Source organism: Hermetia illucens, chromosome 3 (assembly GCF_905115235.1).
Source record: "Hermetia illucens chromosome 3, iHerIll2.2.curated.20191125, whole genome shotgun sequence".
Classification (NCBI taxonomy): domain Eukaryota; kingdom Metazoa; phylum Arthropoda; class Insecta; order Diptera; family Stratiomyidae; genus Hermetia; species Hermetia illucens.
The window spans coordinates 140,896,139-140,917,673 of record NC_051851.1 but is presented as its reverse complement, the minus strand read 5'-3'; the positions used below and the strand labels follow the sequence as shown (position 1 = coordinate 140,917,673).

Genomic DNA, 21,535 nt, shown 5'->3' with positions numbered 1-21,535 from the left:
TAACAAACTAAGTTCAGTCTACAGAAGAACAGCCCTAAGGGTGTGCTCGGCATTCAGGACTATCTGAGATGATGCAGCATTCGTCATTTCTGGAATGATGCCCATTGACATCTTGGTAGATGAGATGACGAATATATATAATGCGAAGTCTATCTCTCCTTTATCGCAGACGAAGAACGCCGAAAGCGAGAGATCGCTAAACAGATGGCAAGAGCGTTGGGAATGCTCGGGAAAGGGTCGGTGGACACACAGGCTCATCCCTGCCATCAAGGAGTGGTTAGGGAGACGGCACGGTGAGATTAATTATAATCTTACTCAGTTTCTCACGGGGCATGGAGGATATCGCCAATACCTGTTTAGGTTTAAACTAGATACCTCACCCGACTGTCCAAACTGTGATGGAGTCCCAGAGGACCCAGAGCATGTATTCTTCCACTGTCCAAGGTTTGTGGAGGAAAGGAAGAAACTAGAGGAGACTCTAGGAGAGGTGCTTGTACCAGAGAATCTGGTGCGAAGAATGCTAACATGTCAGGAAGACTGGGATGCGATCAACTCCATGGTCGTATCTATCCAGAGTAAACTGCGGAAGGCAGAGGAGACCAGAAAAGCGCAGTTACGTACGCCGCGTAGAGACGAAAGGGGACCAAGCTAAAATGAGCTGGCTCCGCCCCGTGATGTAATACCGTATGGTGGTTCCACAGGGCTTGGAGGGAGTCGAGGGTGGTTTTAGTGGGTAAGAATCCCACACGCTGGCGTGTCCAGGCCAGTGTCTTTTGAAGATTTCCACCTCCTCAAAAAAAAAAGGTCTGTCTGTCTGTCTGTCCATCTATCTGTCCGTCATTGCATTTTTCTGGGAGATGATTGTAGCGAATTACCCTAAATGTGGTGGAAAGGTGGGAACTATGAACGCTCACTCATACAGTGAGTTACATAATTATGCAACGAATGGGTCCAATACATGCAAAAGGGGGATGTAATTGCTTTTGCATCAAAGAATGTGAGATATCAAATGAAACGTCTCGGCTTATAGCTTTCGAAGCTAGTTTTGCCATTTGTTAGAAAGGTGAGGAGTGCCGGAGGTCGAAAGTGATCATTTCTTTCATTCTTAGAAACTATCCAACCGATTACTAAAAAGGTTAGAATAGGTCAAATTTATCGCTTCTTTGCAAATTCAAGACTGAATGTAGATATTCTGACATAATATATATTGCGTGCTACGTACTAATGGGACAAATGTACACTCAAATGTTTTTATAAAAAAAATACACAAAACCTTTCATATCTTCCAGCTTCCCGTTTCCCGACTTGTTCTTGGCTGTTTCCAGTTCATTCAACGAGCAGTGGGAAACAGCAGAGAAGTCATTGACAGACTCAACGAGGCCGAGGGGATACAAAGTGATGAAATATTAATGTCCTTTGACGTAAAAGCGTTGTTCCCAAGCGCACCGATGAAGGAAACCCTGTACAAGTTAGAAGAATGGATCACGACACACGAAAACTCATCCGAATGGAGGGAGAAGGCTAAACTGTATAGAAAACTAATTTTCGCATGCATGTGTGAATCCTATTTCATATTCAGGAATAAATTTTATAAAACCATCTCCGGGGCAGCAATGGGCAACCCCTTCTGAACGCTGTTATGCGAGGTATTTAAGTAGAATAAATTCGAGGACGCTGGGACACTCCCGACCAACCAGGCACAGAAGAACATCGAGTTCACTATGGAGATGGAAAACGAAGGAGGGATACCATTTCTGGACTTAAAAATAATCCGGGAAAAAGGGGATTTTGAATTCAGCATCTACAGGAAACCGACCCAGACACAACGATTTCCACCATAAGATGGCGGCATACAACTTTATGATCCACAGGATGGTCACAACATCGCTCAATGAGGAGAGAAGAAATAAAGAAATGAACTACATCCTGGAAACAGCCAAAAAAAAAGCGGATACAACATTGAAAACCGGACAAAAAAGAAACTACGCCCGGCTTCAAGACAGCAACGCTCAACACTCCTCCAGGGGGCACCTAGGCAATGGACAACATCAAAAGGCAGCTAAACAAACGTGGATTCCGGGTCACCTCAAAGAGCAGACGATACCTACTTACGACCCGATTACAATCAGTCAAGAACCAAAAAGAATGTACTGAAAAAAGCGACATTTATAAGATTTCCTGTACAGACTGCGACAAGTTTTATGTAGGGCAAACAAAACGGCTAGTCCACGTCCAACGCGTGAGATTTTGAGGAATAGATTTCATATAAGCGCACCATCCTGTTTTTTTTTTCGGATTTTTGGGTTAGGTAGTTTTCGAAAGTGAGTCCTGCCCCACTTTAAGTGTGTGCATTTTGACTCCTTACTCGCGCACTTTACAATTTTCGTCAAAACTAATATCAGATTTGGAAAGTACTTAACCTTTCATTTGATACCCCCCTATATCCGGTGAAAACAATTTTTTCATCCCCCTTTTGATGTATGATGTTACCCACTGTATGCGTGGTATTTCATAGTTCCCATATGTTTACCAAATTTCGTTCTGATCGGTTTAGCTGTTTTGGAGATAAGTGCATATGATAGACAGACAGATAGTGAATCGAATTTAATAAAATTTTATTTTACACAAAAACTTAAAAATGTAAAACAATGTCTTGTTCTTTTTCTTCAGCCTTTGTCCCGTTCACAAGCGGGGTAGGCTCGTCGTAATAGGTTTCGCCATTTTATTTTGTCAAATACCTTATCTGCATGTAATCGCGAGGTTTTTAAATTCCCATGCAACGTATCAAGCCACCGTTGTTTTCGCCGGCCCTTTGGTTGTTCACCATCGAATTCGATGTTCAGACCAATCTTGGCAAGTGAATTTTCGTTAGTGCTAATTACGTAATCATATCATCGAAGACGCTTCTCTCGCAGTTTTTCTACGTGCGACTCCATATTAACCGCGGATATCCTCATTTCGGATGTGATCACGTGTCACACCACTAGTCCAATTCAACATCAACATCTCCAATACCGCAAGACGCCGTTCATTGTCTCTTATAGTCGACCAGCACTCAGAACCATAGAGAGCGACAGGACGGACGACATTGCGGTAAATTTGAGAGATTTGAGACGTTCGTTGATACGTCGATCATAAGGAACACCAGTTGTGGAACGCCACTTTATCCAGGTTGCGTTAATGTGTGAAGTAATTTCATAGCGCAATTCGCCATTGGCTGATAGCCTTGACCCGACGTGAGGCGATCATTCAATTTTTGGGCAAGCTGCTCAAGATCATATTTGCTATCAGATGCTAGGAAAACATCATCTGCATAAAGCAGTGTATAGGGTGGACGTTGGATGTCCCGTGTGACAGTGTCTATAACAAGACCAAAGAGGTGTGGTGAGAAGGCGCTTCCTTGATGAACACCAATAGAGGCATGAAGCAGTTTGGATACACCCACCATACTTCGAACTTTACTTTTCGGATCGTGGTAGAGCAATTGAATCCAGCGCACGAGTTCCTCTGGTATTAAGTGTTGTCGTAAAGCATACCAGATGGGTTCGTGTGGCACACGGTCAAACGCTTTCTCTAGATCCAGAAAGGCAATGTAAAGAGGGCGATGTTCCTGACAGTGTTTCTCCATGAGTAACCGTGCAGTTCAGCAGTTTTTGACAAATCCGGCTTGATTCACGGTTATTTCAATGATTTCGCGAATACGGTTGTCAAGAATGCGTTGAAAAATCTTGATGGTGTGGATAGTAATCGGATCGGACGGTAATATGAACATTCTACTGGACTACCTTTCTTTTTCCATATTGAAACAGTGATACTTTCTTGCCAGTCAGATGGTGTTCTTCCTTCCTGAATAACCCGATTAAAGAATTCACTGAGCCACAGTGTTGGGAGAAGAGCTGTTCTCTTTCCAGAGCTCAGATGCGATGTCGTCAGGTCCTGTGGCTTTTCCCGATTTCGTTCGTTTTATTGCCTCCTCGACTTCAGTTGCGTTGACATGAAAGTCCTGGGGGGTTTAACGTCAGTAACTGCCGTGAAGGCATAATCCCACGGTTCTCTTCGGACACGGATTGATTTTGGGACCACAATCAGAGCTCCGTCATGCAAGCACAGCAGTCCTGGTTTATGCTGAGTGCAGGCTCAGCATTCATACGAGTGGATGCGAGGCCTATCTAACACCTCTGCCGCAACTAAGGGGTACGGCACCCGAGTTGTACAGCGCAACTCCACGCTCGAGCTCCGAGGAGCTCTGCCCGCGATGTAGGCATAACCACAACTACCATGAAACTCCCAATAGGGGGCCAACCGCAAATAACCGGACCGAGAACACATCCTCCAGGAATTCTCCTGAAGCATATGCTCTCAGAGGGCCACCCTGGTACCCATGGTACCAGATAACCTCCGATGAGGCTTCATGGCAGAGCCACTTTAGATGAGTGCCTTGCAGACTCGGGTCTGATCGCCCTCCTCGAGTACGTGGGGACGGAACTCCCCAACGGGTTGACTGGAATCAGCCTGAGGCGGAGAACCGCAACGGAACCTTTCACCAGCTAACTACCGCTCTGCGTACAGTTGCGTTGACATGAAAGTCCTGGGGGTTTAACGTGAGTACCTGCCGTGAAGGCATAATCGAACGGTCCACTTCAGACACGGATTGATTTTGGGGCCACAATCAGAGCCCTGTCATGCAAGCACAGCGGTCCTGGTTTATGCTGAGTGCAGGCTCAGCATTCATACCAGTGGATGCGAGGCCTATCTAACACCTCTGCCGCAACTAAGGAGTACGGCACCCGAGTTGTACAGCGCAACTCCACGCTCAAGCTCCGAGGAGCTCTGCCCGCGATGTATGCATAACCACAACCACCATAAAACTCCCACTAGGGGGCCAACCGCAAATAACCGGGCCTAGGACACATTCTCCGGGAATTCTCCTGGAGCATATACTCTCAGAGGCCATCCCGGTTCCCATGGTACCAGATAACCTCCGGTGAGGCTTCGTGACAGAGCCACTTCAGATGAGTGCCTTGCAGACTCGGGTCTGATCGCCCTCCTCGAGTACGTGGGGACGGAAGTCCCCAACGGGTTAACTGAGTTGCGTTGACAGGTGTAACTGCTCCAAATCATTGCGGAAGTGGAGAATTAGTAAATTCTTCAGTTGAAATCTGCTCGAAATATTCTCGCCATCTATCCGTGGCGGATTGACGGTTGGTAACCAAAGTACCGCTCTTGTCATTAACACAACTGTTGGCGTTCGTTTCGGCTTTTGGTAAGTCGATACAGATCTTTCTTGCTATCCCGAATGTCCAGTTTATCGTAAAGATTCTTGTAATGGGCGCTCGGGTGACAGCGATTGCTTGCTTCCCGGTTGGACTTCTTATAAATTTGCCAATTGGCGAGCGTTTTATCGTCAAGAAGCTTGTGGTAGAGGTGTTTCTTTTCACGGACCTTCATATGAACATTTTCATTCCAAAGCCAAGTATCTAGGTTAATGTACAGCTTTCCAGGGTTTGTGACTTAGAGGGTAGCAGAGGCTGCTTTGTGGACTGTCTCTTTCATTTGGTTCCACGATTCTTCCGCAATCGTAATGGTTGGTAATCGCGTATGTGAGATGATTTCTTCTTTCTCACACATCGCGACCATTAAATGCGCGGTGGGCCAGCGTGTTCCTCACGCTGCTTTATAGGTGGCTTAATCCGGCCGGCCGATGTTGAGGTGCGATGGCCTCATAGGGAACGGATTTGCAATCAGTGTCGGTGGTAAAATATCGGCGTCTTATGACAATATAGTCGATTTGCGTTTTACTGTTCCCACTATAAAATGTAGGAAGATGAGATAATTGTTTGGTGGACCCTGTATTCATACGTACAAAGTCATGGGAATCCGCAAATTTGATTATAAGCTCGCCACCCTCATTGCGCGCTCCAAACCCCGTATCCCCATGGCACCTGTTACCGTCTGGCTTTTCACCCACATGACCATTAAGGTCGGCGACATGCACATGACAGGCCTTTTCATTCAGAAGTTGTCAGAAGGCATCTTTCTAGGCATCAGGTCGACCTGTCTGTGATCGACTTTTTTAATGGCAGAAGAGTCCCAACAAACTGGTGTTCTCCTCATAAGACAATATCCTTCCAAACTATTTTACTTCTAAATATAGTGATAATCTTTTACTTTTGCTTCGTTTAATACTACCATTTTTAGCGCAGGCTATTTCTGCAGAGTATTATAATCTTTGTCCTTGCATTCTCCATGTTTTGTGAAATACATACTTGAAGACAATAGCACCTTTTCTAACTGACTAAAGTGCGAAATGGCGACGATTAGACTAAGTAACTTAACAAACTGTCAGCACCTGAATTCATTTAAATTTGAATATACATATGTGTGTATGTGCATCCGTTTGCCTCTTAAATGAAGTCATCCAATTTGTGTAGAGCTTAGAACATAACATAAGACCTGAAATGATGAAGATATCACGAGTAATACATCGTAACATTATTCCGGCGATAGCTATACTCTACAGATAATGAAAGTTACATAAACCTGAAATATGGAAACCTTTCACCGACTGGGAGAACTCTCATGTTTGAAACAGCGTATTCCTATCAAAGGAAATCCAATGCCTTGAGCTTGCGGATCATGGCAAATATATATCCTATTCAATTCGGCGTAATATAGTAATCTGTCTCATCTTGTAATGCACCAAAGAGCATTCATCTCCGCTGGCACTTGAATCCTTCTTGCCATCTCTGATGTAAGGGCCCAAGGGATGCACCGAGCTAGCCAAATCCAAAGACCGTATCCAAACGTACAGTCATGCAGAATTCAGAGTTTATCCGAAATCGATATGGCAAGCAGCATGCAAGGCATTCCCTGATTTTTCTCCAATGTTGCACATGACATTAGAGAATTAAAAGCAAGAGTTGTAGCTACGGAATCCATACGTACATATGTATAATTGCGCTAATATATCATTGCGAATCCACAGATTATATTCGCTTGGAAACATTTGCTGAATATAGAGAATAAGCAGGATTCGATTTTTTACATAGAAGAGAATAGGATACAGAGGGATACAGGTATGTTACCTATATGCCGAATGTGTGCGAGGATAGAGATATATTGAAGTAAATCACCACAACAAATGTTGCCTTTTTCTCGACTCTTTGTACTATCTAAATCAGTATAGAGATAGCTTAAATATGTGCATAAATGTATCACGTACTTGGGATACTTATTCTATGATACTAACATATCGGAGTATATATACACATATAGAATATGTTCAGGCAGAAACGTATGCTAGTCCGCATAAACCACCTTCAGAAAGTAGGTTCTGAGGTGAGTGCAAACTAAAGCTAATATGGAAAAGCAACGGAAAGTAGCTGAGATTAGACTTTAATTCCGAATAATACCACAAGCGATATTGTTGCTGATGATGGATTCCCTGAATACTGTGTAAAAGATATGTGGAGAGAGAAGGGGCAAAAATAATTGCGGTGTTCATATTGTAAACAGGACTGGAAGGCCGCGTTGCTAGATGATATCTCGGCTCTCTCATTTATTCGTTTGAATGCTTATTTGTGTTTTTAATCAGGCCATAATATTTATCTGCGGAGAGTCATGAGTTTCATTCAAGTTATTTTCTCTGTACCATGAAAGGATATTTCACCCGAAACCATGCAAAAGCCTTTTTTATCACCATCAGAAATGAGGATGAAATGGATCGATATTTAGGTTATGCTCTTTCAGAAATTCAGAGCAATTTTTTGGGAAACCATTCTTCAGATTATTCTTTTGGATGAGGATAATCTTTGGTGAAATTAAACAGACTTTTGGACTCCGTGAATGTTCGTTTCTATGATCGAAAAAATTTGGGGTTTTCATATGAATTATTATCGAATTTGGGGAAAATTACACAACACTCTGCTGGGGTTACAATGGAGCTTAAAGGAACTCGCAGATTATTTGGTATTAATTTTTAATATTGAACTTGAGTATTCTATAACTCTCCTAACTGAGTCCAAGCGCCACAATTGATAGTGATTTAAAAAGCTGATGAAAAATGCTGAAAACTGAAACAGGTGAGTCAGCATATTTCAACATTGAACGATCACCAAAACTTTTACGTTGGCCTCGTACTCGATTGTATTTCATATTTTCGATAACATTCTCCAAGTTGCTGTTGCGCACATTCACAAGAAAATAGTGTACCGCCATTGACGGGCATTCGGACCTAATGTCTTACGGGCGAGGTACCCGTGTACGTATTGATAGGAAATCGGAAGTGACAGTTAAGAGGTCACATATTGTGTAAGGGTGACAACTCCATTACAGGCTATGCCACTCAAAGAAACCCACTATCCCAAGATGGGTTGCCCTACACTTACCTCACATAGAACGAAGAGAACGAAGGATGCGGATGTGTGACAAAGTCCACAATTTGCGTGACGAATGCTCGCAATTGTGAAAGCTCGGGAAAGAGTCGGTTTGTCATGGCTTCTAAAAAAGTAAAAAAATTATTTTGACAGTTAAAGTCTTGGGGAAGAGTATCAAGAATTTTCTTCCTCAAAAACCCACATGGTCCACCACGATATTTTGCTGCTTATATAACGCAAATTTAATTAAACAAATAAATAAATAAAATATTTTTTAAGCAGATAAAGCTTATTGATATTGTAATATCGGTGAATTTCAATTAAAACGAACTTACGGACTGTATATTTCCCTTCCAGATTTCACTTATTAGAACTATATCCATTGTCATAAAATTACATCATTCCAAATTGTGGTGTGTGTTTTTTACGGTTTTGTGTAAAACAAAATCTTATTAAAATCGGTTTACTGTCTGTCTGTCGCTTTTCGTTATGAGTCTCTGTCTGTCTGTCACATGCATTTTTTTCGGAAACGGTTATACCGATTGGCACCTTATTAGTTGGGAAAGTGAGAACTGTGAACGCATGAGCACAGTGAGCGTTCTACGTGGAATTTAAGAAGGTGTAAAACTTTGTTTCACCAAATTTTGTCATGGGGGATATCAAAAAAAAGGTCTCAACTAGAACTTCTCAAAACTGGTCTCAGTTTTGACATTTAATTCACAAGGGGGGGGGGGCGGAAGCTGCAGAGTGATCATTTCTTTCACGGGCCCATCCTCAGAACCTACTCAACCGAAAAATCTGAAAAAAACCAGGGGGCTGATTCACCATATATGGTGCCCAGGCTTCGAAATACGCTCCATATCGATACCTGTGCAAATAAAGCTAATAATAGTATTTTAATATCATTTTCAGAAATGCACTGCAAATCGACTGAAAGTGTTCTTCAATTCATGTTAAATAAAATTATCTTTTGGAGTGAATTCCTTTCGAAAATTGTGTTTATGAGTCTTCTCATCCAACCCTCATTTCTTTTGTCCGTCGATTGTCGTTGCAATTTCCTTCGCTTCGTCATAGTATATCCAGGGATGAAATGGAGGCAGGTGCGCAATTACTGTCACGGCAATACGAGTGTCAATGTTTTGGCGTATTAACCTCCCAGTTCGATGCGCTCTAGCAGACACGTCACAATAGGCCCCACATGGTTTCACCACGCACTCGTCGAGCGCCTGTCAGTGAGTGAAGCGCAGCATACAGCAGACGATGGCAGCGATAAAAGCCACCGTTTCTTAATTGGTAGAAACAGTCGATGCTTTGCATTCGCTAAATAGAATTAAATCCCGGTCTAAATCCGCCTCCTGAAAAGAGCGATCGAATACTAGATTGTCAGGACCCTTAACAAGTATCAAGGGATGCTGTTACCACCATAGATTCACCGAAAAGGCCACAAAATGTACTATCCCTTGTCTTTTTTCTAAAAAAACTAGACTTGCCGGTAGCTCTGGCGACGGCTACCTGAAAAGCGACACCGTGTCACCTAACAATTTACGACCCCTTAAGCCAGCACTGTAAATCCTAAAACAGCACTAAATTCTTCATTGATCTGCCCGTATGGTTACAAACAAGTAAACATAAATATTGGGCTTTGGGGGTTGTTTTCCTGCCATTTCATTATAGAAGGGCGATTAAAGACGACTAAATGTCCAGATGACTCCAGACCGATAACTTATCCCACTCATTCCCGACTTTGCACACCCTTTCCCGGACTGCTGTATTTTCTCGACCTTAGACTTAGTCAGTGCATACCACCAAATGCAGCAGCTGAATTCCACTCAACGGAACTACTGCGCCTACGATCGTTTATTAGTCGCGTAGCCATTCGCAGTGTTCACCGGCGATAAGCCATTTATCTTTGCTTAGGAAACAGAAGTTCGATAAAACGTCCTCTCGTCAACATCAGCATCTAAGTTTTATCACCCATTACACCTTCGACATTCAACACGTATCTGGACAGAATGACGTAGCTGCCGACACATTGTCACATGTTGTAGAGGTCACCGTCCGTTACCGGCGATCGGCAATTGATTAGGCTCAGAAGGATGAAGTAGTTTTTCAGAGTCTCAGAGCCAACTCAAATATTCATTTAGGTAGCTTCCTATTACAGCTAAGAATTTCACGCCTTTCACGATCTAACGAACCCTGGTAACTGGAAAATGAATCGATTAGTTACTGTAAAATATTTCTGGCGACGACCCTTCTTGATTGCAAGTGCTGTCTCTCGTTCTACTTGGCCTCCGGCTAGCCAATCGCGATGAATTTGCTACAAGCCCCGCGGAGCTAGTAAACGAGGAGAAGCTAAAACTACCCGGGAATTCACTACTCGACATTAAATTGGGTCGGCATCTTGTAAAGGACGCAGTGCGCTCGATGAAGCCACAACCAACCACGTGAAAAACGTTACCGACGTACCCCTGCAACCACCTTAGAAATTCCCCTTCGAGGTCCTCCAGCTCTCACCATTTTAGCCTTGATGACGGGGGAAGCCCCAAGAAGGTATCTCCGGCCCGGCTAAAGCGTTTCTTTCCGGAATAAAGCTCAGGCAAGAAGACGGAATGTGTCTATTTTAAATTGCAGCAACCGAGCTGCGGAAGCCATGCAATTGGCTCCTCGCTGAAACCCTTTCGGTTTTTGCTGCGGGCGGAGTGCTGCTCTAGAAAAAGTTAGTTGGCCATGTTTTGTAAAAAAGAAAAATAATTTTGACAATTAGGGTCACGCGAAAGAAGGTTAAGAAAAGAGATTCTTCCAAAAGTTCCGTACGGCTGAGCACGACATTTCAATGTTTATATAAAATAAGCAAATTTAATAAAATTAATGAATAAATTAAATATTTTTTAGCCAGATAAAATCTATTAATAACACAAGTTTATTCGAGAATTTTGAAGCCGAGGCTTATTTCCGGATCAGCGGAGACTGTCTTTTCGGTAACGTTTCGAACGGCCTCCTCCCCTTTCCAAGGGTACGCTACTCCTCAAAGTATCTAGGGACCCGCGTTGAGGCATCTATTTGGCCATTGACGTCTTTGTGGAGGGGAGTTTAGTAAATTTGTAATCTTAACTTATTATTCACCATGAATATGATTGATGCGTAGTTCAAGACCTTTTTTCATCTGCGACCCAAATGAGATTAAATCTTCTAACGTTTTATGTCCTCCTAAACTTCAACATATGCATCTGCGCATATTTACCGAACTATCTAAGTAGTAACCTCCGCTCGGGCAACAAAAAATCCTTATGAAATATATCGCCAACTGCACTACGCTCTGTTGTTATGTTTTAGCATGAGCATTCCCTCCTATATATATTTTGCCTGAATGTGATCTTACAGCCCCTGAATACAACAGATACTCTTATTGAATAATCTCCAAAAGTCCCTTAAAGAGGATTAAGTGATGTAATTACCTACGGAATAAGGTTATGCGAAGAGGCTGCGTTACCACCGAGTCTGATAGCTATAGACGGGATTTATTTTTTAGAGACAGAGCAGAGACCTTTAAATTGGAATAAAATAAAGGGAAATGTTTTAATATCTATACAATTATTTTAAATTGACAGATAATTTTATGACATTAAGGTTTTCATATGATTTCGGACATGTGACCGCCATGACCACCACGGACATTGGGCTATATTTCGGCTTCGGATGTTGACTTCAAAGTGCACTCTATGGTTTCTGGCTTGGCGGCGTAGCCATGCGACTTTTGGACATCCGCAGTGAACATAACCTAAACGAGTCAAATCACAAGAACGGGGTGAACATGTTCATTTCCTGCAACTAATTTGCCGTCAAGTGTTTTCTTGTGATACCTTCCTTTGTGCTAAAACGGCATGTCAGTAATATTAATGCCTTATAATTAGTCAGCATGTCGCTGTAGCACTCGCCATCGATTTTATCGTGCTGTTGATCATCATCGCTTTAAACGATAAAGCCTTCCGCTCTTTGCGGAAGCTCCTCCACTTTTAGCAAATTTGTGGGCAGTAGAACATGATATGCTCCGGACCCTCATCCGCTATGTCATGTGGGAATCGGGTCAGGCGAAAGTTAATTTCACCTTGTCGTCGCTAAACTCATTCTTCAATACGGATAATCAGAGTGATCAGCAACTCTTCTGCGAGTTATCCTACCCGTTTTGTTTCAGGTAGACTAAGTCTCCTTTTCTCGTACAGACAATGAGCCTCATTTCCCAGAATGACCACCGTAATCATATTTCCTTTCCTACAATTATTAATCAAGACACGGGAAGAACAAGAACCCCATTGTACATACATTTCACAGGGCGCAACACTGAGCCCTGTGGTACTCCTGTAGTGACGGTGTACTGCTTAGGTCCCTCCCTTGTAAATAATCCTTTCTAGAATTTTTCCTTTAAGGCAAATGGGGCCGTCTGATGATGGATGTCCTTGTTACTTATTGGGCTTCGGTAGCCAAACTGGTTCCTGCCTCTTCCACCAAGAGAGGATAACTCCTTTTACCATGCAGGCTGGTAAACTAATCAGATTTGGTCTTAAATTGAGTTTAAGGGCTCTATCAGGACAGGATCCAAACCGGTACCTTTGTTATCCCCGGTTCTGCGGCAAATTTCCACAAGTCCCTCCTCAGTTAACGCAGATATAATGGAGAAATCCAAAGCTTTTTTGTGCTGGATTTTATGCTGGAGGAAGAGCGCCATTTCCATATCAAGATGAAGCAGGTCAGTTGTATTGTTCACTCCTTATCATCTTCATGGCAACCCTGTACGCAGTACCCACGGATTTTAGCTTGCCTCCGAGCATGGGCGACATGACAACAGTCGACGCTCCTGTTCTCCATACAAAGCCTATGTTTCCTCGGTTCCTTTTGAGGGTTTTACCTCTGTTGAGTTTGTTAAAGCCGGCGTGGCTGTTTCCACAACTTTGTTGGCCTTTCCCTTTTCTGGCGAGAGGCCTTTATACCTTTCGGGTCCTGCGGGAATCCAAAAAATCATTCCCTCCCTCTCTGCTCATCTTTTCGAGCTTGTCCTTTGGATTTTAGGGGTGTCACCTGCATTGTCTGAGTAATGTTTGATTTTTTCGAGGTATGATATTTTTATAGCCCTTAGCCCTGACCATGTTTTAACGGCCTGATTCACATTGAGTTTGTCCTTCCTGAAGGCGGTCAACTTTATTATTTTCCCTCTGGGTAGGGCGAACGATGATTCATTCGTATTTGGACGCTACTGCTCTGCTTTGTTTTCTACTGTGCACTTTCGTATTTATTAGCTTTCTGGGAGCTTCCCTGATTTCCATCTTTCATCGGCGTTGATTTTGGAGGAGATCGTAGGATCGTTGTGCTTCTCCCAAATAGGTTTAGTATTAGTTCCTGCGGCACGTTCCAGCCAGGTGTAGTCACCCCACTGTGAGCGGGAGAATGTCCAATCTGTGAAGGTACTTTCTGTGTCTTTTCATTAGGTGCACTTCTTTTATACGTCTCTTTTTCCAAACTACTTGTCGTATTAGATGCAAAGGTGACCAACTAATCCACCACTGCAGTCGATGACTGGAAGCTTACTTGCCCACTCTCTAAAGCCGTCGGCATTGGAGTTCCGAATCCTTGCATCATAATTTCGACATTTAATTCAAACGGGCGGAATGCGGGGACTGAAAATTGATCATTTCTTTCACGGACCAATTTCTAGAAGTTATCCAACCGAAAAATTAGAAAAAAAAAACCACATGAAAATTGTAAATGCTTCCAACTTAAAGTTCAAGTGAAAAAGTGACAAAATTTAGGAGACTAATCCACACTGTCATCCATTATCTATAAACCCAGTCATTTGTCAGCGTGTACTTGTACACACAATTCCACTTAAGGAACTTTCACAACTTTCACCACAGATTTTATCACACTAAATGTTGTATACTTGCACCCTTGGGATACGGATATACAACTGTGCATAATCACCAATATATGTATGGATGTTGAAGGCGTGTCATACAAAACACATTACTACAAATTTAAGTTGAAATCGTGGATACTTTTCCGTTTAATGTTCCTCCCCGGAGGCTCTAATAACATGATCCCGCAAGAATTTCCTGACTGCGAACATCAGACGTGAAAAATTCATAAATTTTGCTTCCTGGAAAAATGTCATCCACAACATTATAATTCCGGATCAGGTAATGGCTTTGAACTTTGCTATGCTTCTTGATATTTTCTTCGTCGCCGCGTACTCCTTTCGAATAAGTGAAAATCAAGGAAAGAAACTGTAGAAATGCAATAGAATCTGGCAAAAGGCTGCCACTTCTTATTTCGTTAGAAAGATGGAAAGGTAAAATTTTAATGGAATCGCATACCCGGTTTCCAGGAAAATGACAAGCCCTTCGAAGACAGGGTAAGGTCCTCGAAGAATCTGTGCTGACATTGTATGGAAAAACTTTCCATTTTTAGAAAATAATAATCCTATCAGCTCTGTGATCTCACATTCTATAACCTGAAGCTATTCGCTTCGAGCATAATTGGGTTCAGTAGTCATACCTGATATTAAAGATTTTCTTCTGGGCTAGGATTTATTCCCCACATTCCAAAACGAATAAAACGCGAAAAAGGAGCCCAGACGAAAGAAAATGCTAGTCTCCCGGGAAACTTTGCCAACACAGAACGGAGCCACATTTCTGAAGGTTATAAACATTTGATGATTTGCCAGAAAAAATTTACTTCCGAAGGACTCTAAGATGTATCTGTGGGAATTGGTGGACAAAGGTACGTTCATCGGACTACAGGAGCCTTACAGCGTTTATGGAACTAAATCGTAAGCATTTTCTGGTCAGTGGAAGCTGCGTTTCGGTAATTAGTAACTTGCATTGTGCTGGTATAATTAGTGCGCTATACTTTACATAGGAGGTAATAGAAAAAACATATTATGTCCGACATTTTGAAAATAGAGTTTAAGGTATTTCTTTCAAGGATTTTTCGCAATGAGGAAAATAAACAATGAAACCGCTGCTATGAATAGTCACTAATTCCATCTAGAGACCAAAATAGCTGAGCTGAAAGAGGGTGACAAGCGATTAAATGAAAATAAAGAAAAAACGAACGAATATATTGTCGAGTCTTTTTCTTCGCAATCTTAGTAATCATATCCTTTTTCTAATCACTGGGAAATATCGAATGGCTGAAAAGCCTCGCGTTAAGATCCCCCACAGGACCATCGAAAAGCTTACGTCCACCTGTGGTATACGCTTGAATTGTTTTTGCTATTTGTTGTAGTTTCTGTTTCCTTCATAAACTACGGATATCGTATACCTATTTATGGTCGCGTCGAGCGGGATTCTTTGTCGCTGCATACACTACTTGGAAGCAAACGGATTGGGAATCCAAACTGATAACCTTCAAAGGGAGGACCAAAGCTCGTCTCTGCTGCAGAGCTCACATACTGACCTCTAGTAGAAATATTCCTTGTCTAACTCGCTAGAACTATTTCGAAAACCGAACGTCATCAAACTCGTGTTGTTAATCAAGCCCTTTCATCAGTTTCGAGGCCTTCCAGGCAGTTGTCTGTCTACCTTCCCTTTGAGTGGTCGCCTAGGATTTCTCTTGTTATCTTTTTAAAAAAACAAATATATAAATATAGTTGACTGTAATGCGCTTCCGCACCGCCCACAAGTTCCTGAGACGCCTGCACTTTTTCTTGACTGTTCTGTTCCAAGCAACGATGGATAATGTGGATGTTAACATTAGCGTTCTTTACAGGACCATCGAAAGACTTGCAACCTCATGTAAACTCTTCCGTCATGCGATAGAAACTTCTGAACTCATTAGGTTCTGCGGCATCTTCCGCTTCCCCGATCAACGCAATAGCAAATTCTCGGCGTACGCTACTACAACTTCTTGAGATCTCGTTCAGTATCAGAGCTGGAGCTCGTCACGCCTGCCATCACTCACAGTGGCCAATAGAGCCTTCAACCCCTTCCATTCATCGATCTATGTACTTCGACGATTCCACAGTCAGCCCGATCTTGTGACGTCCCTTCCCGACGTGGCCAATGACTTTTGTAGCACCCGAGAAAAGAGCATTTTTATGGCAGCTCAATGCTCATAGAGATTCTGAAGCAGGATACTCTGTGTATCTGCCGTCCGATCAGCAAGATAGAAAGTTTGCATTCTGAGGACCCTCGCTACCGTCGTCGAGGAGCGTGCGCACATTCCAGAAATCAATCATAATCCGTTTTCGATAGCCAGGGGTGGTAGCCGTGAAGTGATTCTTCTTTTAAAAGTAGAGAGCATTCGAATATTACGTCGATCTTCTGGAGATCAGGGCCAGTATCGGCCTGGTTTAATTCAAGGATCCATGAAGCGTCGCTATTCTGCATTTTAGGAGCTTGTTAGATAGGGCGTCCACACTGGGTGCTTCATTTTGAAGCATTTCCGAGGACATTAATTTCTTTAAGGGTGGGGTATGCGTTCTGCTACTACGAGTGGGTAGATCGTGTCGTCCTGTCTCGAAACTTTTTGAAGCATTGTGTTTTCTGGTTTTAAGTTTTTTATCTGTATCCGATCACATTTTCAGATGCGTGTGTTCATAGAAATGCTTTTTTTGCCGAGTTCTAGGTGGATCATAAATTATGAATTCTGATTGCATCACTCAAACAATTCGTTTCCCTTTTTAAGGTTTTGTGTAAACACAAAACCTTATTAAAATCGGTTTACCGTCTGTCTGTCTGTCTGTCTGTCTGTTTGTCTGTCTGTCTGTCCGTCACACGCATTTCTCTCGGAGACGGTTATAGCGATTGACACCAAATTTGGTAGAAAGGTGGGAACTGTGAACGCTCACACATACAGTGAGTTACATCCTTTTACGTTGAATTTAAGGGGGGGTCCCCATACATGCAAAAGGGGGGTATAAAATTTTTTTTCACCGAATATAGTCATGTGGGGCATCAAATTAAAGGTCTCGATTAGTACTTTTCGGAGCCGGTCTTAGTTTTGACATTTCTTGGAAACGTGGGCAGTGCGGGGGGTTGAAAGTGATCATTTCTTGAAGGGGGCCATTCTCAGAAACTACCCAACCGAAAAATCTGAAAAAAATCAGGAGGCTACCACTATATGGTGCCTTGGCTCCGAAATACCTTTCATACCGATATCTATTCAAAGAAAGTTAATAATAGTATATTACTATAATTTTTTATAATTGGCTGGAAACCCCCCTTAAATTTATCCTAGCGGCACGAAATTCTGCAGTAATGTAGGCTATAATGTAGAGCATGATCGTACCAAGTTTGATGGAAATCGCACTATTACTAACAAATTTATAATACGTCGAAGTTGTTGCTTCTTTGAAAATTGAAGACTATCAATGTCAATATCACCCGAAAGTGGACATATGGATATATTACGTGCTGCGCACTAAGAAATACACAAAACCTTTCGTACCTGAAGCGTCCAGCTTCCGGTTTCCCGACTTGTTTAATTACTAATTTTAACTGATTGCATTTTTTTTCTCACATCCGACTTGATATATATAAGGATGTTTTATTCAATTGAGAACTGTTCAATATATTCCAGATCTGCAGTCACTAGGGCGCCAATCATCATGATATTCACGAGGCTCAGTCAAATTTAAATGAAACTTTTTTTAAATAATTTTTATGAGAATGATATAATTTCAAAGGACAGCTACAGCTATTTGCACCCTTTTGACTCCGTCAACATAACTTGTCTCTACCCAATTGAATGCTCATTATGGGGCAGAACTCTTTTGTAGAATCGGGAAGAGGTTTATGGAGGTGACACTAAGCAATGAAGACCGACGGCAGGGAGATATTCGACATCAACTTATCAAGAATGGAACGGTCCGGGGGCACGAGCTCGAGCATTCACATGATTATTTAAATGGTAGTCCTCACTGGCGTGCCAAAGACATACCACGTACCAGAACAGGGTTGATAAAGGTCAGATCTACGATTGAGTCAGACCTGCTTTTCCGAAAGGTGTTTACCTTTCCTTCGTTGAGCTGAACTATATCCAACTGTGCAAAAGCCTCTAATAGCCTTCGGCGTTATTCACTCTGCTTCCAAGACCATTCATTGAAATCGCCTTTGGACTTCGTCGTGAACAAGGTTTTCTAACATTTCTCCAAACTCAGACAATGTGAGATTGGGTGGGGCATAGCAGTTGTACGCGTACATACCGCAAGCCCATATTGTCGCTGCACCTGTCAAATCTGCGAAGTGGATTTCTAAAGAAGGATATGGAAGTTTTGAGAAAGGAAGTACCGCAAAAAGGCGAAATCGGGCGAAAATAAATCCAGAAGCTGTCATCATCCTCAAACGGGGTCAATGGTTTTGCTCTTATTGTCTTAGGAGAGTGAAAGCAGATCCTGTCCCCAATCGGGGAGATATTGTTAGCTGCATTAGACAGTCCCAAAAAAGAGACCTTATGCTGGAGATCAAAAAATGCAACCGCGGGAAAATTCTTGAGCCAGGAGAACATCATCGGTGTGGCTATAACTACTAAGCTATATCGAAATAGCGATGATGGCATTTTTGGCAAAGACCAAACAAACCAAGCAGCACTATAAGCTTGCAGCAAACGAGGCTTCCAAGAAATAATGAAGTGTCCTGAGGATGGATTCGTGAAAGTAGAAATGTAAAGCCCTGATCTAATTGGATTGTCGCATCAACGATTACTGTTACTATTAAAGGTGGAAGGATTCTACATATGTAGTACTCCATCCTTCGTCTGCAGTTGCCGAGGACGAGCCGATGAATTGTTGGGGCAGTAGCAAATGCAATCCACGAGGAGAGAAGCTATTCGATTTCATCACTTCAGCTTGTCTTATGACTGCAAACGTAGGGTGCGCCCCTACGTTCGTGGGACCGAGAAGAAGCGAAGTAATTGACCTAACAATCTGTACCCCAAAATTGTTAGAGTTGATTACACACTGGCGAGTGCTAGACGAGGTCTCACTGTCAGATCACCGATATCTAGAATTCAATCTGACTATTGCGGGCGAACAGTCTGCAGTACAAAAACGGAACCCTAGGAAAACGAATTGGGCAAAGTTCAATGAACTTCTTGGCAATAAAGTACAGTTCCCTAGGCGACTAAGGACTCCTTTGGTGCTGGAAGATGAATTGAAAACTCTGAACTGCACACTTTTAGAGTGCTATGAAGAGGCTTGTCCTATTTCCCGAGGCCAAAGCGGTAAAACGGTTCCTTGGTGCAACCGAGAACTGCAAAAACTCAGGAAATCAACCAGGCGACTTCTAAATTGTGCTTGCAAAAGTAACAAGAACGAAGACTGGTTAAATTTCAGCAACTCACAACGTGAATATAAGAGGCTCGTGAGGTGCTCGAAACGAGACTCCTTTAGAGCGTACTGTGAGGAACTGGAAGGCGAAAGGGAGACGTCAAGGCTGTGCAGAGTCCTCAAAAGGGATGAGTCGGCCAAGTTGGATTCTCTTAGAAAACCCGACGGTACTTTCACGAGCTCCAGACTGGACTCAGTAGAGACCCTCCTGGAAGTACACCACCCGGGAGAACGGGTGAGAGAAGTGGTAGGTAGTTGATGGTTCTTGCAACCCCTTCAACACGCAAGTGTTGCAAGGGGAGCTGGAACACTGCGAAAGCGGTTGTTACCCATGAAAAGGTGAGAGCTGCCATACTGTCCTTTGAACATTTCAAAGCACCTGGCATGGATGGCATCTATCCGGCAATGCTAAAGGAGGGTATGGAGCATTTAGAGCGACCTCTAAGAAATATTTTTCGAGGATGTCTTGCTCTGGGCTACGTGCCTTCTTCTTGGCAACAGGTTAAGGTAGTTTTCATACCGAAACCTGGGAATGATGACTATTCTAATCCAAAGAACTTCAGACAGATCAGCTTGACTTCATTCTTGCTGAAAGGTTTGGAAACGCACTTAGGTCACACCCACTTAGTGAAAACCAACATGCTTACCAACGTGGAAAGTCCTGTGAGTCTGCTCTTCATGCTTTGGTCACAAAGATAGAGGATGCAACTTTGAATGGTGAGTACGCTAGAGCGCATGGTGTTGATGATGCTTTAATTAAGTGGATCCATGCTATGCTAACGCAAAGATTGCTCTGCGTTGAGGTAGGGGTCGATCGCTACCTGACTACGGAAGCAACGAAGGGCTGCCCCCAAGGAGGTATGCTTTCGCCGCTTCTGTGGAGTATGCTGCTCGACTCACTGCTATGCGAACTGCAAAATTTGCCAATACACGCTCAAGCTTATGCTGATGACGTGGCTGTACTCGCTGTTGATCGGGATCTTGGAACGGTGTGTAGGAATATACAACGTGCCGTTGATTTGATAGACAGCTGGTGCCTTAGACATGGTTTGTCAGTTAATCCAAATAAAACCACAATGGTTTTATTCACAAAAAGGAGAAAACTGGATGGACTTTGCCTCCCTGAGATGAGGGGTACTACCCTTCAACTCTCCGAAGAAGTGAAATATCTGGGAGTCACTCTAGATAAAAAACTTCTTTGGAACAAACATGTAGAGGTAAAGATGAAACGAGCTCTCACAGCTTATGGGCTGTGCAGACCGACCTTTGCCTCGACATGGGGACTCAGGCCTCATGTGGTAATGTGGATATACGTTGTCATCATTAGGCCGATGTTCGTATATGCATCCGTAGTGTGGTGGGTTAAGGTGAGACAAAAAGGTTTTCACCGTAAACTAGCCGCACTGCAAAGAACTGTTTGTCTGGGTATCACTGGTGCCATGAGCACGACATCCGGCGCAGCTCTGAATGCACTACTCAATTTGCAGCCCCTGGATATATTTATTCAAAGCACTGCAATGAGAGCAGCTCATAGGCTAATTCGATTAGATCTATGGGAAAACAACGGATGTGGGGGTACAGAGCATTAGAAGAGTTACTGGGAGGACTGAATCCAGTTCTTACAATGCCTTCTGATTCTCGTGTCCCCATACATCTGTTTGGTAGAAGATATGTAGTTACCCTGAAGCGTAGAGAGGACTGGGAAGACCCAGAGGAATGCGTGGCGGGATATACGGAAGTCTTCTACACCGATGGCTCAAAAACAGAAGAGGGTTCTGGAGCCGGAGTCTACCTCTTGAATAAAAACGAGAAGTGGGCTTTTCCTTCGGGACAATATGCA

General features: G+C 43.0%; 1 protein-coding gene across 6 annotated transcripts in view; it reads left to right on the top strand.

Annotated features, from left to right (window-relative positions):
* LOC119652405 overlaps nt 1–21,535 on the top strand; it is a 421,555-nt gene that overhangs the window by 337,194 nt on the left and 62,826 nt on the right. The window lies entirely within an intron of this gene.